Genomic DNA, 27592 nt, shown 5'->3' on the forward strand with positions numbered 1-27592 from the left:
GATTGGGGCTTTCCATATAGACCTCAACCTCTCTATAGAGTTAAAAACTTAGATCCGCAGAGAACATAATGGACAAGGTTTGTTTGAAATCTTCATGTCAGGTGTCTCACAGTAAAAAAAAAAAGTCTAGGAAAAGGTCAACCCATAGAGTTCTACACTTTAGCTAAAAATTCAACTACACTAGTCCAGGAATAGGGGAGGCTAGACAGTTGTTACTTGACAAAGATATGATTCAACAGTTCGATGTTGCAGTAACAGCAACAACAACAAAAAAAACTAATACAAGTAAGTATTTTTTGAGGCCTACTAAGCATCTGAGAGGTGTGCCTGACAGTTTTAATACATGTCAGTGATAGCCAATGTCCTGTACAGCTTGTGCATTGGACCTGATGTACCACCGAGTGTCACTACCATACTGGGGTACAGGTAGTCATTGGGCAGGAAGAGTCACATATGAACCAGGACCAGAAGTACTCGATAATATTTTGGACTAAACACTTCAGGGCACCAGTTTCAGGCCCTAAGACTGCCAATGCTCACAACAAGCTGAGCTTGGAAACAGATGATCAAGAAGAATGTCAGGCTGTTTGTGGTTCTCAGTGGTCAGAGAATAGGTAAGGATCTAGAATCCAAAGTGTCAGCTAAAACAAGATGGAGCATGTGATTCTCTGAGACCAAATCAAGTGGTTTATTTGAGATTAAAAACAAACACCAGCAAGTGAAAATAGCAACATGAGCCTGAAGCTAAAAGTAGACTATTCATTTTATGACCTTTTTCATGCTCATAGCAATTAGACTAGAAGATTGTTTAGGGCCCTTCTAATAATCAAATTCTGGGATTCTTGTTGGGCCTGAGTATCCCTCAGCTCATTTTTTTCTGGCCGCAAGTCAATTTTAGTTGAAAGAATTGCAACAGGCTCACAGGTATTCCTGATGACAACTGGAACAGGGGAAAATAGCTAGAAATGCAAAATTTTCACAAACAACTATTTATATTGCATATACCACCTGGAACAATCAACCAACGGCTAACACTAAAGACTACTTATGTTTACATTTTTTTCCCCGACTCAATCTCATGAATTCTAGATAAACATCAACAATATCTCCACAGATGATTTTTTTATTGTTGTTTTTTTGTTTGTTTGTTTTGTTTTTGGTGAGGCAATTGGGGTAAAGTGACTTGCCCAGGGTCACACAGCTAGTAAGTGTCAAGCTTTTGGTCTGAGGCCAGATTTGAACCCAGGTATTCCTGACTCCAAGGTCAGTGCTCTACCTACCATGACACCTAGCCCCTACCATGTATGATTTTTTAAAATAACCATACAGTTAGAATGTGTAAATAGTAATAAGGATGTTGTAAAAAACTGGATTTTTGCATCTATATTCCATGGTATATTGGGAAATCTGTGCACTTATTGGAGTTGGAAGAGATGTAAAAACAGGTTGTGTAGTTCAATTTTCTCATTTTACACATAAGGAAATTGAATCCCAGAAGGTCATACAAGTAGCAGATCAGGGATTCAAATCCAGTTCCTCTGACTACAAATCCAGTCATCTTTCTACTAGGTAACGCTACTTTGATTAATTGATCAGTTGTTCTTTGGTTTTTTGTTTGTTTGTTGTTTTTTTGTTTGTCTTTTAACCTCAAGGAGATTACAATCTAGTTAGGAAGTAGAATTATGGAATATTTCTTATTGGTATTCTCAACATATGACACTGGGCCATCCACATAGCAAGTCCTTAAGAAATGTTTCCTCCTTTATTTGAATGTTTTAGAGAATTCAGTTTAAATGAATAATGCTAAGTAAAGTATAGACATAGGAATTATGCAGTAAAATTAAATTTTGGTGTTATTGAACTTGAAAAAGATAAGAGGCTAGGCAGAGGTAAAGGCACGATGGCCATTTTGAGGACTAGAATGACAAAAAATAAAAAGGCAATTCCACAGAGGGAAAAGACAGTAAATTAATGGACTTTAAGTTGGAGAGGACCTTGAAAAGCCAATCGAGCCATTTCCCACTTTGTGTTTGAAAGGACTGCACTTTACACTATCATTGATGAGGAAGCAGGAACAGTGTCGTATAGTCACTGAATCTGAGGTCAAGAGGACCTGGGCTCTGAATTCTGGCTCTGATATTTAATGGTTGTGACTGGAAAAGCCACTTCTCCAAGGTTCAATTTTCTCACATGCAAAATGGGGATCACAATGTTCTCACTACATACTTGTAAGCATTGTGAGGAATATTAAGAATACTTTAAATTGCTGTAGGAATGTATGTGGTTTTGCATGTGTGTATGTATGCATAGCGGAGCATATTTAAGAGAATCAGTTTGTACAGTGTCTCAAGCATGAGTTTTTCATTGTGTGGGATTGATCAAGAGACCTAACCTTGACAATCCATACAGGAGCTTTGTGATGTGATTCAATCACACTGACAAAAAAAGACAATGGAATCAGATAGTCCAACCAAAGTTGTTTGAGAAAGGACTTTGGATAAAAAGAGATGATTAGTGATGAATAGTAGAAAAAGAGAGGATGGAATCAAAGACCAAAATTTAGGATGAACAATTGGTATCACTAGCAGGCTCAGAGAAGCTGTACCCAGAAAGGACCTCAGGGGATATGTATCCAGACTGTTGATAGTGACATTATGGAAATGGGAGGCACTTGTCTAAGGACTGTACTGCCTAGGGTCACTGTAAGTGTGTGCATTCATTTTATCTTACTTTAATTCCATATAAAGCTTGTAGCTACTGCATTTGCAAGTACAAAATTGATACTAGTATTCTAAGATGTTTAGATTGGAGATGTTCCAGGTTTTTGGATGGGGGCTTAGGCCACATAAAGAGAAATATCCCCCAGGATGCAAACTGGACCCATTTGGGTTACTGATATCCCAGAACAAATGTTATATTAAAACTATTTGCCACATTCATCTCAATTAATCCAATTCACCTTTGACCAGAATATTGATATATGCCACCATTGCTTGTACTGTAGCTTGATTTCCATGTATGTTAGTATAGTTCCCCCTATGACTACTCACGGAATTCTGATTCACAGTTCAGGTTTTTCACAGGACTATTGTTACCTCAAATTCAGGGGTTATGAAGTTGATCTACACTCCTAAAGTATAGCAACTGAGACTTACTCATTGTATCTACCTTTACTTGTCAGACAGCAGATACAACTAGCTCAAAGCAAAGACATTTACTAAGATGCCACAGTAAGAATATTAGCTACACAAAATTCTCTTCTAAACCAAGTCTCACTCTCCCCAAAATATACACATCAGTGGAAAGAGTACAAACTTAAAAGTACATTGGTCCGGAGACATATATGTAGAGAACACCTGTGACCAAGGCAATTCACTTCTTCAGTTCTACAGGGCCTGATATCCTTTCTTTTCTGGTGATTGATGTACTCATTTTAATCCCTCACTTGGCACAGTATCTCTGCATAGGTAAGCCATTTAATCAGGCTGCAAGGGTAAGTTTCTCTTTGAATTTTGACTTTTTCAAGAACTACAGTTCTCTCTTTAATCTGTAGTTTACTCTCTTCTCTGCTTCCAGAGGTCATGTTCCTTGACTCTGCTTCCTGCCCAGACTATCCCTTTCTCTCTCTGTTCCCTCACGGATTTTTTTTTCTCCTACTAGGTAAATGGCTATGCTACAAGACCACATAGCCATTGGGGGCAGAGGAGAGAAAAATCTCCCCACCTTTCTTCCCTCTAACAGAAGCACAAAGGTTATACACTCCTCAAAACTGTATTTGACTATCTCTAAAGTTGGCAAGCTTAGCTTTTTAAAGGACCACTGGAATGTGGCCAATTTGGGACCTGCAATGATAAGTGATGTTTCTCATTCTATCTCTGAACTATCTGTACTATTTGTAAAGGAATAATATGGAGGAGATACATCTCTAATCTTTGTTTAACAGACCAATGCTTTGTTACTTACCTCTGTTATTTACTACTTTCCTTCTGTGATTCATCTGTCACACCCCTAACTGGGACTGGAGGAAGGGTGGGAGAAAAAAATAAATTCCCTCAGCCCCATATATACAGAACATTAGTTATCAGTAAAATTGAAACTGTTTAACTTTCATAAGGAATACTTAAAAGACAAAATAGACAAAATGTCTTTTCAGAGAAGAATCAAAATAAACATAAGAATCTAGTTTCATAAGGAGCCATTTAATTCTCAAAATTTGCTTAATACCTTATCATATAGATACATCAATTACAATATCCCTGACAGGTAGTTATTTAGGCTTTACTTGAATACCTCTAGTAACAGGAAACTCATTGTGTCATACAACATTCTATTTATTATTTGGACTCCTAAAAATAGTATAAAGTATTTCCTTTTGTTAAACTGAAATTCCTTACTATAATTTTTGCCTAGGTTTGTCTGTGCTCAGCAAGTAGCAAAATGCCTCTAATTACTCTTCCACATGACAACTTTAAATCAGGCACTTACCCTGGGGTCTATGAACTTGGTTTGTATGTGTATATGTGTGTATTAATAACTGAATTTCCATATAGTCAGTTTCCCTTATAATTTTATGTATTTTATTTTATACATTTAAAAACATAGTTCTGAGGAAGGGTGGATAAGTTTCTCTTGATTGCCAAAAGGGTTTATGACACAAAAATTGGTTAAGAATCTCTACTTTAAAGGTTTGGAAATGTGCTCTTTCTCTCCCCTCTTCCCCTGCCTCCCCAAGTATTCACTTCACTGGGATAAACATTAGAAGTTCTTTCAACCATTCTTAATATTTCCAGACTCTATGTTGTGCTGGATACCTTCTTCTAGATACTGTCCAGGTTTTTTTTTAATTTTCCTTCCTGAAATATGGCACCCCAAGCTAACGCAATATTTCTATTTATAGTTGCTTGGATTGTCACTCTTTTATATTTGTTTTATGCAATTCTGCCAGAGACAGTAATTCTCTTCTCTGAGAAAGTGAGAATCCAATGGAACAGATATCCATCTTTCCTCTGAAAATCTTTCTACTCAAACCACTTTCCAATTACAATTTATACAGTCCAAGGAAAAAGACAAAAAACTAAACAATGAATTGATTCATTCATAGGATCTAATTATGAGGTAATCAGTGGATTCTATATTTTCCTCTATAGTTCTGGTCAGCTTTCATATATTATTTTTTTTTTACATATGGCATTGATACTTAAAAAATTTAATTAGGGAGTTAAATGGTTTTTAATTATTATTCCTTGACCTGTTCCAAGTTAGTTGTTTTTGATGTCAGATACTTTACATTTTCTTTTTTTCCCATCTTTTGATTATGTTCTATTATTTCTTGCTGTTTCATGAAGTCTTTGATTGCTGTTTGTTCTCTTCAAGGAGTCGACGTTTTGGGTTAACCTCTTTCTTTTCTGAGTTACTCTTTTTTTCCTCCAGAATTTTCATTTCGTTTTTCATCTCTTACTTCATTTATTAAATATTTATATATAGTTCTTATCAAAAATCTATTTTTATTTTCTTTTGAGTCTCTGTTTACAGTTGTTATTAAGTACTCTCTCTTTTATGGAGATACAATAATTTTGTATGCTTTTTTCCCTCATTTTTCTAGCTTTAGCTCTTGGATTAGGTTTCTGTTCCAAATCTAGCCTCCATGTCCTTTTTCACTGTTGGATGAAGTTGGCTTTGATCATTCTCACCTTAGGTCCCCCGAGCTCTTATTATGATTTTCACCTCTCAGAGTTAGTACCCATATTGGTCTTTTAGATTCAGAGCATTGGGTCTTCATAGCCCTCTCTGCAGTCTAGGAGAAAGGTAGATATCTCAGAGCACTTTAGCCTGGATTAAGTAACCTCATCTGGGGTAGGCAGCCTCACTGGTGAATGAGCTAGTTGCTCTTTGAAGCTTCCAAAATCCCTATTTAGTCCTTTTTGGCTAAACTCCAACTCTTTGAAAGGAGCCCTCTATTCCTGAAGCCCCAGGACATAGAAACTTGCATTCAATATATGTCCCTGTCAATGCTAGGAACTCCCCTTCATTGGTGCCAGCATTAGCCCCAATTTTGCTAACAGGTCCCTTTTCCAATTGTCTGTAGATTTCTGGCAAAGTTTTCATGGAATTCTAGGTATGAAGAATTCACTGTCATTTCTCTTTGGATTTATTAAGTGTTGGTCAGTCCAGGATGAACTAGAAGATTTTTACTGAAGTATTAAGTAAGTGTGTGCAAGCTAGGCTGGTTACTTATTTAGGCAATCATCATGGCTCAAAATCTCTAATAGCCCTTTAAGGCACAGTGCTTAATTGATTTCACTCTTACAGTTAACTAGAGCTTCATTGTCTCTTTATTGCTAAATTTCTATCATTTCTTTTTATTCTGCAAGAATGGTTTCAGAATAATTTAGGTCTTTTCTTCAGTATTTTTGCCATTTTTTGTTTTCCCTGTTACTCATTATTCAATCTCCTCATTATTTGTAGGAGGATAAATGGTAATATGGGTCAGACTAATTTAGGATATATAATTAAAACATGCATTTTAGGAATTATAAAGATATTAAGATTCTTATAAATGTCACATGACCTTTATATTACAGTTTATACTTTTAAAGAGTATTTTAATTTCAAGTTCATATGTAATTAATTCATTGAGGTGTTCACTGTCATCTCTGTTTAAAAAAAACAAAACAAAACTTTAGAAGCTAATTTAAAATAAACAGATTTTTTTTTAAATTCCAAATATGCTGATCTCAATGCCATTGTACCAGAAATAGTCTCCATTTAGGAGGAACTTAAATGGAACATTTATCTGAAATGGAATATCAGTCAAGTTATTATAGATTTCTAATTCTTATACTTTATGGAAAATCAGATATTATGTCAATGGACTTGCTTCTTACTCTAAAAAAATAACACTTTTAAATAATGATGTTATTTGTCCTTGGGAACAAATATGAATGCTGATTGGGTTAGTTAGACCATAACTTATCAAACTTGAAGAACTGTATTTTATAAAATTATTTCATTGAGGTACATTTAAAAATAAATAAACTTTTCTCTTTCCTTATATTCTGTACTGGAAACACTGTCTTAAGTGTGTAGAATAAACTCTAAGAACTTTGCAAAAACCTCTAAATAACAATTAGTAATTAGTAGAGTCATAGAATTCTAGCTGGAAGGGTCTTTTAGACAATTTAATATAATTACTTCATTTTCATTTCACATTTGAGGAAACAGCTATAAAGTGGTAAGTGACTTTTACAGAGTCACATAGCTATTAAGTGTCTGAAAAGGGATTAAGACATATTAAGTTTTTTGTTTTGTTTTTTTTTTTGCAGTTCCTAGTATTTTATTTTTCTAATTATATGTAAAGATAGTTTCCAACATTCATTTTTTGAAAATTAATTTATTTTTAGTTTTCAACATTCACTTCCATAACATTTTGAGTTTTAAGTTTTCTCCCCTTCCCACTTCTCTTCTCTGCCCTTCCCTCCCCAAGATGGTGTGCAATCTGATATAGGCTCTACTTATACATATATATTATCTATATTTTCCCATTACTCATGATGCAAAGAACATGGGAGGAACCAAGAGAATGAAGCATTAAAACAAAACAACAAAGGAAAAGGAGAGCAAATAGTTATGTTTTGATCTGCTTTCAGACTCTATAGTTCTTTCTCTGGATGTGGATAGCAATTTCCATTGTGAGTCTTTTGGAGTTATGTTATATTCTTGAATTGCTGTGAAGAGCCAAGTCTATCAAAGTCAGCCATCCCACAATGTGGCTGTTACTATGTGCAATGCTCTCCTGGTTCTGCTCATTTCACTCAGTATCAGTTCATATAAGTCTTTCCAGGTTTTTCTGAAGTCCATCTGCTCATCATTTCTTATGGAACAATAGTATTCCATTACATTCATATATCACAACTTCTTCAGCCATTTCTCAATTGATAGGCATCCCCTCAGTTTTCAATTCTTTGCCACCACAAAAAGAGCTACTATAAATATTTTTGTACATGTGGGTTCTTTTCCCATTTTTATAATCTCTTTGGGATACAGCCCTAGAAGTGCTATTGCCGGGTTAAAAGTAGGGACAATTTTATAGTTTTTTGGGCATAGTTCAAAATTGCTCCCCAAAATGGCTGGATCATTTCACAACTCCACCAACAATGCATTTGTATTCCAATTTTCCCACATCTTTTCCAGCATTTATCATTGTCCTGTTTTGTCAAGTTAGCCAATCTGATAGGTGTGATGTGGTACCTCAGAGTCATTGTGATTTGCATTTATCTAATCAATAGTGCTTTAAAACATTTTTTTTCATATAACTATAGATGGCTTTAATTTCTTCATCTGAGAACTGTCTGTTCATATTCTTTGACCATTTATCAAGTGGGGAATGGCTTGTATTCTTATACATTTGACTTACTTCTCTATATATTTTAGAAATGTGGTTTTTATCAGAGACACTGGTTCTAAAATGCCTTTCCCAGTTTTCTGCTTCCCTCTTAATCTTAATTGCATTGGCTTTGTTTGTGCAAAAACTTTTCAATATATTGTAAGCAAAATTATTCATTTTGTATTTCATAATGTCCTCTATCTCTTGTTTGGCCATAAATTCTTCTCTTCTCCATAGATCTGAAAGGTAAACTACTCCTTTTCTAGTTTGCTTATAGTAGCAGTGTTTACATCTAAATTGTGCACCCATTTTGACTTCATTTTGGTATAGGGTATAAGATGTTGGTCTCTGACCAGTTTCTGCCATACATTCTTCCAGTTTTCCCAGCAGTTTTTTTTAATAGTGACTTCTTATCCCAGAAGCCGGAATCTTTGGATTTATCAAATAGCAGATTAGTATAGTCATTGACTGTTATGTCTTTTTTTTTTGGGGGGGTGAGGAAATTGGGGTTAAGTGACTTGTCAAGGGTCTCACACAGCTAGTAAGTATCGTGTGTCTGAGGTCAGATTTTAAGTCAGGTCCTCCTGACTCCAGGGCCAGTGCTCTATTCACTGTGTCATCTAGCTGCCCCAACTGTTATGTCTTGCATACCTAACCTATTCCACTGATCCACCACTCTATTTCTTATCCAGTACCAAGTAGTTTTAATGATTGCTGCTTTGTAATATAATTTAAGATCCAATACAGCTAGGCCACTTTCCCTTGCATTTCTTTTTATTTGTTTCCTTGATATTCCAGAACTTTTGTTCTTCCAGATGAATTTTGTTATTGCTTTTTCTAGCTCTATAAAATAAATTTTTGGTATTTTGATTGGTATGGTGCTGAATAAGTAAATTAATTTAGGTAGAATTGTCACTTTTATATTATTAGCTTAGACTACCAATGAGCAACTGATATTTTTCCAATTATTCCAACATTCATTTTTGTAATATTTTGAGTTCTAAATTTTTATCCCTCTTCCCTTTTCTCCACCCCACACCAAGAAAACAAGCAATCTGATATAGGTTATATGTGCACAATCAAGTTAAACATATGTCCACATTGATCATGTTGTTAAAGAAGAATCAGAACAAAAAAAAAATCAAGAGAAAGAAAAAATGGAAAATAAAAAAAGTGAATAATAAAATTCAACATACTGTCTTCAAAACTTGTACTACTTCACTATGTAAAATTCTGAATTTCTTTCCATCTGTTCTTTTTTATGCATTTTTAAAATGCTTCAATGATCCTCTTTTGGGTTGTAGCTAGTACTCACTAGCTTATTGTCTCAGAGCCAGACTGCTATGTCTGTCCCTCGGTGTTCCAAAATACATTGACTAGTTTTGGGGTGTCTTTGTTTAAATCCCATAGGCCTGAGCCTCTAAGAGCTTGTTTCTCCCATGCCTTGTCAGGTGCTAAGGACTAGTGCTGTAGTTCCATTTAATCACTTGAAATCAATTATCTCTTACAAAAGGGCATATATTGCAAGAATTTTTAAAAAAACCCACAAATATTTTCTCTAACATCTCAGGGATGCTGTTGGGTGCTTTTCCCCCTTATTATTCATATAGTTGAATGCTTTTTAATGGTTGCAAGTTAAAATTATTGATTAAAAATAATTTTAATAAGGCAATAACAAAGGTTTCCAAATTGCTCTGTCCTTTTGTTAATTTTCTCTTTTTTTATAAGGAAAATTGTCTTATTTTTCCTCTTTTGCCTAATATATTTAGAAAATTTGGAAATGTTTCTTTTTGAACTTCTGTGGCTCTCTGTTACCTTCAGGATTTAATGTTAAATCCTCCATTGGGTGTTCAAAGTCCTTCATTACCTGCCCCTCCCACCCTCACCTTTCCAGACATTTTTAAAAAATAGAATTTCATTTTAATTTCAGTTCTAAATTATCTCCCTTCCCTGCCCATTGAGAAAGTGATAAATACACAAATTTTAATAAATATGAAGTCATGCAAAACAAATTTTTTTTTTTTGCATTAGCCATGTTAAGGGGAAAAAAGCAAGAAAAAATAAAAGAGAAAAAAAGTTTCAGTATGCACTCTCTATCTATCAGTACTTTGTTCTTATGCTTTCCCAGTCACCAATGGAGTGAAACAAGGCTGTGTGCTTGCTCCAGTGCTTTTTATGTTTATTTTTTTTGGGGGGGATAAGGCAATTGGGGTTAAATGACTTGCCCAGAGTCATAAAGCTAGTGAGTGTTATGTATCTGAGGTCAGATTTGAATTCAGGTCCTCCTCCATGCTTTTTAGCATGGCGTTTTCATCCATGTTGTTAAATGCCTTCAATGAGGGCTTTAAAAACAGCATCAAGTTCTACTACCACACTGATGGTAAATTCTTCAACTTGGAAAGGCTATAAATCAAGACAAAAGTGGGGGTGAGTGTTGGTGCATGATTTTCTGTTTGAAGATGATTGTGCATTCAACGTAGCCTCTGAAGGTAAGATGCAACAAAGTATAGATCAATTCTCTGCTGCTTGAGCAAATTTTGTCCTAATAATTAACACCAAGTAACCACAAGTCCTCCATCAGCTAGTACCACACCACCCATATGTGGAACCATGGACTATAGTAAGTGGAGAAGTTTTTGAATGCTGTGGATAATATTGTTTACCATGGCGGTGTACTTTCCAGGGATGTATACATTGATAATGAGGTTGATGCAGGCATTGACAGAGCTGGCTCAGTGTTTGGGAGGCTCTGAAGGAAAGTGTGGGAGAGAAGAGGTATTAGACTGGCTACTAAACTGGAGGTCTACAGATCCATTGTGCTGACCTCATTGTTGTATGCCTATAAAACTTGGACAGTATACCAGCAACATGCCAGGAAACTGAATCTCTTCCACTTGAATTGTATTAGGAAGATTCTGAAGATTACCTGGCGGGATAAGATACCAGACACTGAAGTTCTTTCTTGAATTAAAGTGCCAAGCATTCTAACTCTACTGCAGAGAGCACAATTCCAATGGGCTGGCCACATTGTTCTAATGCAAAATGTCTGCTTGCCTAAAAGACTATTTTATGTAGAACTCACACAGAGCAAGCACTCACATGGTGGTCAGAAGAAGCAATACAAGGATACTCTCAAGGTCTCTTTAGAATTGATTGTGTGATTGGGAGACACTGGAACAGGACCGCCTAGCATGGTGTGCCCTCATCAGAGAAGTTATTGTGCTCTACGAGCAAAGCAGAATTGAAGTAGCTCAAAAGTAACACAAGATGCACAAATATAGAGAATCCACCCCAAATGTTGGCATGGACTGTTTGGGCCCAACCTGTGGTAGAGCATTCTGAGCTCATATTGCTCTAATTAGTAACTTGACTCTAGCTAGCATTATTTTGGTCCTCTTTGAGAACAAAGGACAACAACCAATCTGAAGGTGGATAGAATCTTTTATTGTGAGCCCTGTGGAACTACGGTGGCTCATTGTGATAATCAGAGTTACTCAGTCTTTCATGGTTGATTATCTTTACAATATTTTTGTTACTGTGTAGATTGTTCTCCTGTTTGTTCACTTTACTTTGCATTATTTCATATGTCTTCCATATTTTTCTGAAATTATCCTTTTCCTCATTTCTTACAGTATATAATCATTTCCCATCACATTCACATACCATAACTTGTTCAGTCATTCTCAACTTGATGGGGATGCCCTCAGTTTCCAGTTCTTTGTCATCAGAAAAAGAACTGGCTCTTCTAAATGTGTTTGTATGTATACATCCTTTTTCTCCTTTGATCTCTTTGGGATATTGACCTAGTAGCAGTATTGCTGGCTCAAAGGCCACGCACAGTTTAGCTTTAGGAGTGTAGTTCCAAATTGAATTTCAGATAGTTGGATTAGTTTCCATCTCCACCAAGAATATGTTAATGAGACTCAGCTCAAGAAAATGGCAGAGAGAAGCCAGGAAGTTACCTGAGCTCTCCCCAGTTTACATTGCAAACAATGTTAAATCTAGCCTCTAAATAGATTCTGGAGCAACAAAACCTACAAAAAGATGAAATGAAACAAATTTCTTGCTTAAAATAACTTAGAAAGACTTCAGGAAAGGTCTTTCTCACTTGGGTGAAAGGGGAACACAGGCCAGCAGAGACAGTGCCTGGGCAAAAGAGCAAGAGGCTCTTAGCTACAGCACAGATCAGCAACTGAGGTCTCTTGGTTCTGGTTCAGCAGGCCAGCTGTGAGGTCTCCAGCCCCACCACAGAAGACAAACTGCCAGCTCTGAAACCCAGGAAACAATAGGTGCAACTAGGCTGGGCTACCCTAGTGAAGTAAGCAAGCCACCAACACTTGAGGCCTCAGAGCACAAAGCTAGTGACTAGGCACCTGACCCCCAACACAAGAACCTTGAAACAGTGGCCCTTGTGCTCCAGAAGTAGAGCTCAACTTTAAAAGCCACAAAATAGGCCACAAAAAGCAAGAAAGAAAACAGAGACTTGGCCATAGTAAGCTAACAGTATGTCAGGGAAGATCAAAACACAAACTGAGAAGAGGACATTGTCAAAATGCTTACATGTAAAATCTCAAAGGGTAATATGAATTGATCTTAAGGCCAAAAAAGCCCTTCTTGGAAGAGCTCAAAAAGAATTTTAAAAGTCAAATAAGAGAGGCAGATGAAAAATTGGGTCAGAGGCAAGTTCAGACTCTGGAGAAATCTCCAGTGGTGCATAGTTTACTCCCACTGCTACCAGAAAGTTCAGTTGGCCTGGTTTTGAGTACAATCCCACTTTTAACACCAGTTTAAATGTCAACCGACCAGACCTGGTCTCTAACCTGTGGGTGGCCAGAACTGAACAAAGCAGCCTAAAAACAGGAAAGTCAGGAATGAAAAAGAAGTTTAATTAATTTCAGAGTGAATAAAATGGCTTGCAAGCAAGGACACACATGCCAGAGCCCTGCCCCTATTTGGGGGGGCTCCCAAGACAGTCTGTGGAAATCTCAATATTTATACCTATTACTACATAGTGAGCTGTAGCCCCAACAACAACAACAAAAACAGATGTAACAGTGACAATGTGACAGGTTTGATTCATAGCAAGGCTTCATGACTGGAACGTGGGTATTACAGGTGCTCATCCAAGCTTTAAAGACCAGCTGATACTGATGTGAAACAATTCTGAGATTTTGCTGTGGCTGAGATCATCCAGAGGGTAAGCAAAAAAGATTGTTGTTATGCCAAGCTTAGAGCACAGCATGCTTGCTGGGCCTTAGTTCTAGAAAACAAGATGTCTCCTAATATCTTGACAAGATCATCCCAACACAATAAAGTCAGACCTATGCCCTCTCTCTAAATGAACTCCTTCTTGTAGCCCTAGTGATTATAAAGTTTTGTAGAGTTACACGCATCATCTTTTTATACAGGAATGTAAATAGTTTAACCATGTTTAATCCCTTGTAATTTTTCACTCCTGTCTACCTTTTTATGCTTCTCTTGAGTCTTATGTTTGAACATCAAATTTTCTATTTGGTTATGGTCTTTTCACTAGAAATACTTGAAAATTTTTTCATCAAGTATCCATTTTTTCCCCTGTAGCATTATACTTGGTTTGACTGGATACTTACTGGTTGTAAACCTATATCCTTTGCTTTCTGGAATATCACATACAAGTACATTTATTCTTTATAGTGGTAGCCAAGAAATTTTCTGTGATCTAACTGTGGTTCTATGATGTTTGAATAATTTCTTGCTGGCTGCTTGTAGTATTTTCTTGTCAAGCTGGGAGTTCTGGACTTCGGCTATTATATATTTAGGAGTTTTCATTTTGGTAATTCTTTCAATGAATGACTCATGGATTTTTTGATTTCCACATTGACCTCTGATTTTATATCAGGCTAATTTTGCTTAATGATTTCTTGACATATGATATCTAGGCTCTTTTTTTTTCCTTCATAGCTTAAGGTAATCCAATGATTCTTTCCTCTATTATCTTTCCTCTATTTTTTATTTTGGTCATTTTTTCTACAGATATTTCACATTTTTTTCTTATTTTTGCTCAGTCTTTTGACTTTGTTTTATTGTTTCTTGATGCCTTATGAATTAATTAGATTCCCTTTGGTTAATTTTTATTTTTAAGGAGCTATTTTCTTTAACAAGGTCTTGTACTTCTTTTACCATTTGGCCAATTCTGATTTTTCAACTCACTTTCTCCAGTAATTTTTGTACCTGTTTTACCAAATTGTTATTCTCTTTTCATATTTTTCTGGTAAAGCTCTCATTTCTTTCATTATTTGTTCCATAGTAGCTTTTTTATGGTTAAGCTTATTTTTTGTTTGTTCATTCCCACCCCCACCCCCCCAGATTACTTCTTTACTTTGGATTCTATGTTAATGTTGAGCACTGATCAGCTCTGAGGTGATGTCTGGCTGGACTTAAGCTTCTGTCTTTTATATCTTTCTCCTACTTTTACAACTCAGTCTGGAGGGTCTATAAGTTTTTGGTGCTTCCAAAGTGATGTGATCAAGGAAAAGTCCATGAATGTTGAGCTGCTTCTTGTTGCTGCTGCCATCACAGTATTCTAAGCTTCACTGGCCCTGAAAAATGACTCACTGTGACTTTGTTCTTGGCCTTCCTGATCATAATTTGGTTTACCTCACTTTCTAGGTCTTGTGGTGGAACTAAGACAAAAATGTTACCTTTCCCTCTGGCATCTTAATTCTGCCCTATTTCTAGTCTCCTTATACCTTACACATTCTTCCTACTTCTAGATGTGGCCATCGATGATACTGGCCTCCTTGCTGTTCCCAGAACATTACCCCATCTCCCAACACTGGTAATTTTCAAAGGCTATCCCCAGTGTGTATATTGTATATAGCTTATTTGTACATAGATATTCACATGCATCTCCCCCATTAGACTGTGAGCTCCCCAAGAGCAGGGGCTAGTCTTTTACCTTTCTTTGTATTCCCAGTGCTTAGCACATAGTATGGACTTAACAAATGTTTATTGACTGACTTTTCATCATACCTGTATAAAAATTCAGACTTCTCAGTCCCATCTTTACACAACTGAGCTGTTCCTTTGTACTTATCATTGGCAACTTAGCCCAATTTTTATGTCATTGTAGTACTCACCTTTGCTCAGTTGATACTAAAGACTTTTGCTCAAAATGGACATCCTTATTCTCTACCCTAACAAATACATCTCATTTAACAATGAAAAATTATTATGATTCCTTGCCACACAGACTGTATCTGCTCCCTGTCAGTTTTCATTAGCGAAGAAGGATAAAGGTCAATTTAATCCTATCCTGAGAGAGTTTCATGAAGAAACAAAGAAATATACTTGTTCCTTAATACCTAAGAACAAAACAAGTGAGAGGATGAAGTTTACCCTATTCACCATTTTCCTTTCTCCTACCAAGAGAGAATTCAGAAATTTTCTCTAGGTCAGGAAGACACGGCTGTACATTGTTGCAATGAATCAAGTCTCCCATTTCTGTCATTCAATTTTTATTTTTCAAAATAGGAGGCTTGAATCATCGTAAAAATATATTGTTACCTTTTGTCATTAGAAAAGGAATTCAAAGTATATTGAAGGAGTTTCATTTTAGTTGGTATCAACATCAATGATTTTTGACAGAAAAACAATGAAATTGAACATCAATAATTTCAAACTGCTTGTAGCCTCAAACACCGGGACAAAATATCTCTTCTAAGCTTAAAGGTAAAGAATAACCCTATATTTCTTATTGAGGAGGCACAGAAAAATGAAATATATTCTTCAACTGGAAGATGGAGAAAATGGGGAAGTCTTTGGGATGGTGTTTGGCTTTAGTAATAATCAGATAGGCTAAAAATATATGAGTTAAATGAGCAATGTCTACTTTTCATTACCTCTTACTTACACTCTTCAAGTACCTTGCAGCATCTTAGGACCTTCTTAATATGTTCTCTTATAAGAATTTCAACGTTCTGGTTCATTTAAAAGAAAGAGATTTTGCAACTTTAATTGTTTTCTGATGTACAGTAAAATACATATTTAAATAATATTTTGTATGAATTAATTTTGACAAGTAATAAATTAGAAATCCGTCTCAGAATAGATTACCTGCAAGTGGTATGCAGCTAGGTAGCAAAGGGAATAGAGCACTGGGCCTTGAGTCAAATCTGGCTTCAGATACTTACTAGTTGTACGACTGTGGTCAAATTGCTTAACTTTTGTTTGTCTCAGTTTCCTCATCTGTAAAGCAGGGATTAAAAATAGTATCTACCCTTTAAAGTGCCCAACACATAGTAGGTACTATGTAAATATTAGTTATTGTGAATATTATGAATTATGAATTATGAAAATGAATTGCAAGATGCTTTTGTTGTGGTTTTGTTTTATTTTGTTAGAAAAATGTTGTTTACAAAAAGTAGAACCTTGCATTCCAAAAAACTTTAGATTGGATATAAAAAAACTTCCCACAAAATGTAATAAGTCCTCTCCAGCATAGCATTTTTCTTTTAATACATTAAGTTAACAAACTCTATGATAATCCTGATTCTACCAAGAACTATCTATAAATCTGGACCATTTCATGTATTTTGATTCTCAACTTCTTCATTAGAAAAATGAGTTTAGATTAGATTCAACTTATTAACTACTTGTGACCTTACTCTGTGTGAATGATGCACTGTGCTAGGCACTAAAGATACTACAAAAATGAATGACACTGTCCCTGTTTTCAGGAAGCTTACAATCTAGTATGGAAAACAACATATATGGGCAAATAATATAAAGGAAATTATAAGAAGTACACTGAAATACAAACAAAATACTGAGTTTACTGCAGAAAGAGATCTCTACAACATCTTCCAGCTCTGAAATTCTATCTTATATCCCTGACAAGTGGCGATCAATCTTTGTTTAAATGTTTTCACCAACAGGGAATTCATTGGTTTCTAGGGTAGCCCTTTCCATATATAATTTGAATTTATGAGAATTTTTTTTCCCATATCAAGGTATAAAACTTCTACTTCTCAATTGGTCCTACATCTGTCTTCTGGAGAAAGCAGGGTATAGGTTAAACTTTTTCTCTCTCCTAAACAACAGAATGTCACCCATATGACAACAAACAGCTCTCTTAACTTCCCTATATCTTCTTTCCAGAAGGTTAAATATTTCTACTTCTTTCATAATTTTCTGAAATGACTTGGATTATAGACCCTTGGCCCATCTTTTTTCCCTATACCTAAACTAGTTCAAATTTTGCAATGTTTCTCTTAAGATATTATGTTCATAACAAAGCATCACGTTTCAAGTGTTACCTGATCATTACAGAGGAAGCAAAATGTTATGATGGAATGAGAGTTGAATCACAGGGCCTGAGTTCAAATCCTGATTCTGCTACTTAATAATTCTGTAACTTTGGTCAAGTGACTTAATTTATCTGGATCTCAGCTGCCTTATTTGTAAAATGAAGAGATGCATTTCATTGACCTATAAGAACTCATCCATCTCTAAGTCTATAGTCCTATGACTATTACTTCACTTTATTTGAACACTACACTCCCCTTAAAGTAACTTAAGATTACATTAGCTTTTTAGTAGCCACATCACATTATGGTCTCAAATTGAGACTGTCAACATAATTCCCCAATCTGTTTCAAATAAAAAGATGTGATTCCAGGCTTTCTTCCATCAAGTGTTTTATGATTGATAGTGTAAAAAATGATTACAATGTTTTTTTTTTTTTCCATCTGATTCTATTTGTCTACCCACAACATCTCAAAAATCAATGGGAGGTTTCTTTTCTATGATGGTCTAGGTAGCAATAAAATGTCACATCAATATTCAAAAGTGAACTTTGATACTGTTAAACACTATAAGTTTCTTCACTCTCTTCATCACTTTTCTCCCTCTATGACTGTCTTGGCCCCCTAACTCAACTCCTAAATACCTGATCTCCTAATTCTAGTAATATAGAAGCACATACACACTTAAATATTAAACTTAAATATAAAATTAGGAAAGAAAAAATAACATCATATACACAGCAGAATGTAGGAGAGGATTCAGGATATATATCAATAATAACTTTCCATTTCAAGAAAGCCTATATATTGAATATTGCGTGTCATGCTCAAGGACATTCATCTTTTATTTGCTTCCTTATAGGTTTTCTTTTATTCTCTGCTGTACACTTTTTACTTTGTTCTTTTTTCTCTATTCCTCCCCCTTCCTCCTCAGCCTAAAATTAAGTATAGACATATTTATATAGAGACATTGATATATACATACATATGTGTGTATGTACATATACACACATACATACATATGTAAACATATACTTTCCCTAAGAGAGTCTACTCCTAATCTTTGCTTTTATGTTTGTGTGCATCTCTTTTTTTCCTATGTATCCTAACTCTTCTGCTTTATTTCTACCTGCTACCTTGCCCTCCTATTATTAACCTAACACCCACAACAATCTCTCCCTTATCCTCTACTTCCCATAAATAAAAAACACCCTTTTGTATATGCCTTTGACCTATTCCCTCACCCTCTGCTCTAAATATCCCTCACTTATCCTCCCATTCCCATTGATCTAAACATCCTTCTATATTGCCCTTTTAACTTATTCCCTCACCCTCCCCTCTAAAGATCCTTCCTTTACCCTCTGTCCCCTCCCTATCTTCTTAGAGTTTTATTTCTTTCTAAATTTAGAAGACTTTTATAATATTTTAAATGTATGTTTTTTTCCTCTTAAACCCATTCCCATTGCATGACTACACATGTATAACCCAAATCAAATTGCTTGCCTTCTCAATGAGGGTGGGTGGGGAAGGAGGAAAGGAGAGATTTTGGAACTCAAAGTTTTAAAAATAAATGTTAAGATTGTTTTTACATGCAACTGAGAAGATACACAGGAAATGGGGTATAGAAATTTATCTTACCCTAAAGGAAAATAGAGAGAGAAGGGGATAAGAGAAGGGGGAGTGATAGAAGGGAGGGTAGATTGGGGGAAGGGGTAATCAGAATGCATGGGGGGGTAGAGATGGAGAGAAAATTTGGATCTCAAAATCCTGTGGAAGTGAATGTAGAAAACTAAAAATAAATTAATTAATTTTTTAAAAAGAGAGAGAGTAGTTTTCCAGAATTAACAGTCTCCCTCCACCGTCTAATTCCTTTATTGGTTAGTCCTCTTGCACCTCATTTATATAACATAATTACTCTTTCAGCTGTTCTTGAACAGTTTTATTTTTTGAAGTTATATCGTACTCAGGTCGACCCCTAATCTTTCTTATAATCTACCTCATTGCCAAAAGCAATCTTAGACATAGATTTTGTATTTTACATACATAAAAGGTCAACAGTCTAACCTTATTGTGTCCCTTGCAATTGGCCATTGGTATGTACCTTATATTTCTTTTGGCTTTTGTATGTCAAAGCTTTCATTAAATTCAGGTTTGTTTGTTTTTAACAAAGACCTGAAAGTCTGACAATTCATTAAATATCTTTTTTTAAAATTCAGAATTATGCTTAGCTTTGCTGGGTATGATATTTTCAGCCAGGAGCACAGTTCTTTTGCTTTTTGATATACAGAGTTCCAGAACTTGTGATCTTTTAGTGTCACCACTCCTAGGTCTTGTATGATTCTAATTATGGTACTACCATTTGTAAATTGTTTATTTTTCTTGTTGCTCATAATATTTTTTTCCCTTGAGCCGGCGGTTTTGAAATTTGACTATAATACTTTTTTGAAATTTCCTTGTAGGATTTCTTTCAGGTGGTGATTGCTGGATTTTTTTTCTATATCTAGTTTCTCCTCTTGTTCTAATGCTTCAGGTCAATTTTCTTTATTTCTTGCATTATCGTATCAAGATTATTTTTTTTACCATAGCTTTCAGGTAGTCTGATTATTTTTATGTTTTCTCTTCTTAATCTGTTCTCCAGATCAGTATTTTTTCTTATGAGATGTTTCACATTGTCTTCTATTTTTTCATTCTTTATATTTTGTTTATTTCTTCATCTCTTATAAGTTTGCTGGCTTCCCCTTGCCCAATTCTGATTTCCAAGGAGTCAGTTCCTTCCTTAAGATTCTGGATCTCTTTTTGACTCTCTTTTCATAATCTTCTTGTTTTTCTTGGATTCTTCTTATTTTTCTTTTTAGTTTTTTCCTCAATCACTCTCATTTGATTTTCTAAAGTCTTTTTTAAGTTCTTCAATGAATTCTTTTTGGTCAGGTGACCATTTGACATTACTTTTTGGGAGAGAAGAGGATTTCTTTGCTCTAGGATCCTCTCCTGAAGATGAATCCCAGTCTTCTGTATTCCCATAGTAACTCTCTATGGTTGGATTCTTTCTATTTTGCCTGTGCATTTTTTAAATAGTTTAGCTTTTATAGTCACTACTAGTCCTGGGGCATGGGGGATGGTGCCTCTAGCCTCAGATCCTCTTGAGTTCTCCTTTCTAATCTTGAACTCAAACCAAGACCTCCAGCCTCCTGTAATTGTCCACAGCCAGTTATACCCTGCCCCACTGCTTCTGCACTCACCAGATGTGTGCTGGTTCTGTTAAGGTCTAGGGGTTTCTGGGATCCCTGAAATTCAAGGGCAAAAGATGTAGGTCCTTCCTTCTAAGAATTTGACTCACGTCTTCTTTCAGTCAGAGACAAAGTTTATTATTTCAATAGAAGTGGGCAGGTTTTTATAAACCTGTGCTAATTGTGATGCTTGTAACAAGCTGTCCAGACTCTTAAAGAATCTGAGTAATTTGGTGGAAGAGACTGACTTTTTTTATAGTGTGACCAATTGGGGCGACTGGGAGGTAACAGAAAAGGAGGTCTAGGGTGGGGCCAGGTACAGACAATGAGGGCCACAATGAAAGGGCAGTTGAAAGGAATATTTACTGGGAAGGGCAGGGTGCCCCAGGTGAATACCAGGGACCTGGGGCACATGGGAAAGTCCAGGGCCTTTCAGGGGTCCATCATTAGTGCCCCATCAGTTCCTTCTTACCTCCACCCTGTGTCCACAGCACAGCTGGGTCTGGTGTTAGTTGTCTGCAGAGGTTCCCTAGATCTTCCCCAGATCAGATGCCCAACTGCTTTCACTGTCCCAGGTGTAAAAGTTCCTATGGCTGAGGCCCAGGCAGCTTCCCAATCCAGCTAACCCCAGGGCTTGCCACTTGTTTTTTAAGAGGTCTTTAGCCTTCACTTGGACTAAACCTTGTGCTATAATTTTTATCCAGATCTTCCCTGATGTCTCAGGAGGATGCCTCTTCTTCCTCTACTCTTATTTATTTTCACCACTGTATGTTCACCCTGAGGCACTATTTTATCTCTTTTGTGGAGGAAAATCTTCAGAGCTTGAAGTTTTCTGACCTACTCTGCCATCTTGGCAGAATCCTTTCACCAGCAATATTGTTTTAAGAATGACTTTGTGTGAATAAATTATTTTGACAATTATAACACCCAAATTAACTGTAAAAGACCTATGAAGAAAGATTCTATCAGCATCCAAAGAAATAACTGTTAAATAAAAGTATGTATAGAATGATTTTACACATATATGGTATGTATATAAGCATATATGGTATATAAATGTATATATGCATGTATATATGTATATATATATACATATGTGTGCATATTTGTGTCTAATGTTAGCTATTTCTAAGGCAGGGGTGGGGCATATGGAAGGAAAAAAAGAACAAAAAATTTTACATAATAATTTTTTTGTATATTTGAAAGGAATAGCAAGTTGTGCATAGATTTGCAGTTTCATGTGCAATCATCTTTTTCACTGTACTATGTTATGGAAATGTTTGTTTTATTCCATAAATTAAGAATAAAATAAATTTTTAAAAAGGAGATTTTTTTCCTTTCCTTAAATGCATAAATTTTCCTCTTTGCAGCTTCCACTCACTATTCCTGTGCCAATCAGAGCAAGTCTTATCCATTTTCTACCGATAACCCTTGAAATCTGTAAAGATTCCCACTGTTATCCATCTAAGTTTTACTTTCCTTTATCCCTTGTGGGCTTTTACCCCATGCCCTTCAGAATATCCAACTCACTGTTGAAAAATTGCAGCTTCATCCTGAATCTCTTGGCTCTATACATCTCTAACTGAGCTGGAAGTTGAGAGGTTGTATTCCTTTCTCCTCCCTACCAAATCCAGCACCTTGTTCATTTAGTATCATTTAATTGTCCCTCCTCCTTTACATTTCATACCATCATCTCTCAAACCTTAACCTAATCATTTAGCGACCTTTTGGTTAATTCTCCATTTTTTTCCATGACTATAGAAACTGATTCACAGTGTTCTTCTTTACTCAATTCGTTCCATTATCCCCAAGACTGTAATATGCATAATGAAGACCCTTGATATATAGACTAGGGAGACTCAAAATAGAAAAAGAAAATTCATTAATGGATATTGATACAAAGCTTTTGAATAAAATATTAGCAAAGACAACCTATAAGAAAAAGATTACATAACATGACCAGGTAAGACTTATAACAAGAATACGAATTGGTCTAATATTAAAAAAAAAAACCTATAAACTTAACCATACAAAAAGCAAAATCATGATTACATTAATAAACACAGAAATAGCCTTTTATAAAATATAACACTTATTTTTGTTTAAAACAACTAGAAAGCATAGAAATAAATTCTTTTTAAAATCATAAATAATATATCTAAAACCAAGAGGTAGCACTATTTATAATGGAGATAGATTAAATTCTTTCCAATAAAAGCAGGAGTGAAACAAGGATATCTCTTGTCACCACTTCTATTTTGAATTGTAGTAGAAATCAGGTCAATAGTAATAAGACATTTCAGAGTAAGAAAAAGAAATTGAGGGGAAAATCACAGGCAAAAAAAAAGGGAGGAAAGCTATCACTTTTTACAGATTATATACTGGTATATTCAAGAATCTTAAAAAATTAACTAAAATGAATTCAAATAATAACTTCAGCAAACTTGTAAGAGATAATAAACACATGCAATTCTTCAATATTTCTATATAATGCCAAAAAAACCCAGTAGGAAGAAATAAAAAGAGAAATTCTATTTAAAATAACTACAAAATGTATAAAATATTTGGGAATCAACATACTAAGAGACATGTAAGAACTGTATGAACACAGCTACACACCATTGTTTATAGAAATAAAGACAGACCTAATAATTGGAAAAATATTAATTTCTCATGTTTATGACAAATCAATATAATAAAAATTATGATAAAACAATTAATTTATTTATGCAATGCCATGCTAATTAAATAATTAAAGGATTACTTTCCAGAACTTTAAAATTATGGTACATTTATGTGGAGAAAAAAAAAGATAAAGAATCTCAAGAGAAATAATGAGAGGCAATGGGAACAAGGGTGTCTAGCAGTACCAGATTACAAATTATATTAAAAATAAGTCTTAAAAACAATTTAAACAATAAAAATGTTATGAAATAAAAAGATGATCACATCTTTAATAGATTAGCTATACAACACAATGAAGCAACTCTAATTTCCTACTATTGGATGAACACAAAGATCCAAACTACTGGGATAAGGACTCATTATTTGACAGAAACTTACAGGAAAATTTAATAGCAATATGAAAGAAATTACATTTAGAGTAACACTTCACATTTAATACAAAGATAAGCTCTAAATGGATATGACCTATATATTAAAGGTCATATCACAAATAAATTAGAGATATGGGAGTCATGGAAATTGTCTAGATGTATGGATGGGAAAAGTTCACATCTCAAGAAAAGATTGAAAAGATCGTAGAAAATAAAATGTGTAACTTGAATTATATGAAATTAAGTTTTTGCATAAATATCAAATATAGTTGATTTATGAGGAAAATATTAACTGTATTAACTGTGAATTTTTTTAAATTAGATTCTCTGATAAACATCTAATTTCTAGAATACTTAAGGATATAACACTTCAAATTTATAAAAATAAGTGTCATTTGCTATTTGAAAAATGGGATAATATGAAAAAAAATAGTTCTTGAGGGAGGAATCCCTGGAACTCTGCAGCCACATGGGAAAAAATGTCCCTAATCACTACCAGGGCACCTAGATAGAGCAGTAGATAGAGATCCATTCCTGGAATCAGGAAGACTAGAGTACAAATCCAACTTCAGGCACTTACTCTCTATGTGACCCTGGGTAAGTCACTTAACCCTGTTTGCTTCAGTTTCCTCATCTTAAAATGACTTGGATAAAGAAATTGCAAGCCACTCCAGTACCCTTGCCTTGAAAACCCCAAATGCATCATGAAGAAGTAAACATGATTGAAACAACTAAACAAAAATCAATACTAATTGAAAAAGCAAACATTAGAATTCTGATATTCCTACTCACTCCTGTAAGAGTGGCAAAGATGTTGAAAAGTTATAAATGTTGATAGAGCATTTAGGAAAACAGATACATAGATTTACTCATTTTTGGTGAACACATGAATAGGTACAATCCTACTGAAAAAGAAATTTGTAGCTGTACACAAAAATGTTATTAAATAGTAGATTCCCTTTTATCCAGCTACACCACTGCTAGGAACTTTAAAAATATTTTCTATATTTGCTTGTAAAAAGACCTATAAATGTTATGTAATCAAAATTATCTGTTTAGTAGTCTATGATCCTTTCTTTCTCTTGCTTGGTTATGGACCACCCTGTAAACATTAAACGTCTACATTCTCCCCAACTGTTGGATGCTGCTAAAGGAAATCATAAAACTATACTGACCTAGTCCACTAAAAAAAAAAAAGTTACCTAATTCAACTTGACCTTTAAAAATCCTTTTATTCATCTCTAATTGATTCTGTAATATTCTCCCAAATGCATGTCCCAGAATGAAAGACTAAAATAAAAGAAAATAAAATTAAAGGATGTTTAATGAAAATGATAAAAGACCAGAGAGGACATGGTAGCTGTTTTTAAGAATCTAATAATGCCATGCGAGAGAAATATTACATTTTTTTTCCTCCTTGGACCCAAAAGACAGACTTATGGACAATGGATAGAATTTGCAAAGAATGCTTAAAGTAAGGAAGACTTGTGAGTAATTAGAGCTGTTCAAAAATGTAATGGATTTCCACCTTTCAAGCAGTTTTCAAGTGGAGGTTGGATGATCATTTGCCCAGGATGTTGCAGAAGAGATTTGTGGTCAAGTATATATTGAACAAAATAGACTCTCAGGTAGCTTCTAAATCTGAGATTCCAGTATTCTCTCAACCTGGCATATGGGACAATGATTAAGGAGAATATATATATTTTTTTTTTTTTTTTTTTTTTTTTACTTTTGTCTTGCCACTGGAATTTGTTGATTGGAGAAGAGAGATTTGCCTCACTTAAATTTTCTTCAGGTACAAGCCAAGACATCATGCACATGATGCCATTGGTCCTCTTTGAGAATGAACAATGAACAGCAACAATGGAAGAGAGAAAAATCATAGGATTAAATTGAATTCAAATATAAATTTTATGGTATACTATAAATCTGGGTAATGAAGACAACCAAAGAAATCTCTGGTTTTCTCTTTTAAAACTATGCCTAAATAATTTTAAAATGAGTTGCTAGTGTATCAGGTTGAGAAAATAATGACAATTTTTTATACATTTTTTGCTCTTTAACCAAGGTTGAGCATGACTTCAAAAAAAAATAGAATATTTGTAGAGAAACTTAAAATGCCACGAGCTCAAAAGTTTTTATTGCATGAATGAATGACCTAATGATTGAATTGATGCATAAATTATAATGGTATGAAACTGAAATGTAGTATTCATTTTTCTAATCATATGGGTAATATCCTATGGGAATAGATTTTTAAAAGATATTTTACAGCCCATTGGAGTGTAAAAAGTATTTTGTTTACTGTTGTTTTTTAGTTGTTTTCAATCATGTCTGATTCTTCATGAGCCATTTTAGGTTTTTCTTGGTAAAAAATACTGCAGTGGTTTGCCATGTCCTTCTCCAGCTCATTTTGCATAGCTAATAAGTATCTGAGGCCAGATTTGAAATCAGGTCTTTCTGTGTCCAGGCACGGTACTTTATCCACTGAACCATCACACAATTGCCTATCTGTATTGGTGAAGGGAGTTTTCCACAACACAAATTTCCTACACCAGTGAAATAACAGGTCTACATATTTTAAAAACAACAATAAAGGTGACAGAAAATACAGATGAATATGTCAAATATTTGACACTGAATGTCTGTATGATTCTGTAGATCATATATGGATACCAGTTGGTGCAGTGGATAGATCCCTGAACCTTGAGTCAGGAAGACCTGAGTTCAAACACAGCTTCAAATACTTACTAGCTGATTGACCCTGCACAAGACACTTAACCTCTTTCAGCCTGTTTCCTCATCTGTAAAATAGAGATGGGCAGCTAGGTAGCACGGTAGGATAATGTGCCAGACCTGCAGTCAGAAAGACATTTTTGTGAGTTTAAATTTTACCTCACACAATTACTAGCTGTATGACCCTAAGCAAGTCATTTATCCTGTTTGTCTCAGTTTCCTCATCTGTAAAAATAAGCTATAGAAGGAAAGGCAAATCACTGTAGTGTCTTTGCCAAGAAAACTCAAATGGGGTCACAAAGAGTCAGACATGACTGAAACAATTAAGCAATAACAAAATGGAGATAACACCTACCTCACAAGGATGTTATAAGAATAAAATTAGATAATATTTATATAATGTTTTACAAACCTCAGAGTACTATATAAGCACCAGCTATTATTATTAAAGTAGGAAAATATTCAGGAATAGAAAATGTTAAATAAAAATGCGTATACATGCTACATTTTTTAAAAATGAAAAACCATACTAATGCTGAAAAACAGCTGTGACTGAAACTATACTGATTAAGTTGTATTATAACAGACTGTATGAGCCACTGTATGAGATGAACTAATTTATCCTTTGTATTTTAGAAATTTCAAGTAGCAACATTGTCTAAAATACAGATACTGAAGATCTACTGGAAAGAATGACTCAAGAGATGCAGTAATACAGAATTTATTCTCATTATTATTGTACCTCCATGAATGAACAATCCTAGTTCGGTATTTCTGTCTATATATGGATGAATAGCTGTCTAAAAATATATAATATGAAGGGTTCTATATCTTTAGTTTATGTTCATTTCCATTATTGCAAGATTACATAGTAATATTTTGCATATTTTAGCACTTTATAAAGCA

At 34.8% G+C, this 27592-nt stretch overlaps 1 pseudogene; it reads left to right on the top strand.

The window, feature by feature from the left end:
- Window positions 1–343: 343 nt before the first annotated feature.
- The window catches only part of LOC110214991 (interferon-induced protein with tetratricopeptide repeats 5 pseudogene), a 155071-nt pseudogene continuing 127822 nt past the window's right edge, over window positions 344–27592 (top strand).

This window comes from Phascolarctos cinereus, unplaced genomic scaffold (assembly GCF_003287225.1).
Source record: "Phascolarctos cinereus isolate Bilbo 61053 unplaced genomic scaffold, phaCin_HiC Scaffold_726;HRSCAF=1367, whole genome shotgun sequence".
Lineage (NCBI taxonomy): Eukaryota > Metazoa > Chordata > Mammalia > Diprotodontia > Phascolarctidae > Phascolarctos > Phascolarctos cinereus.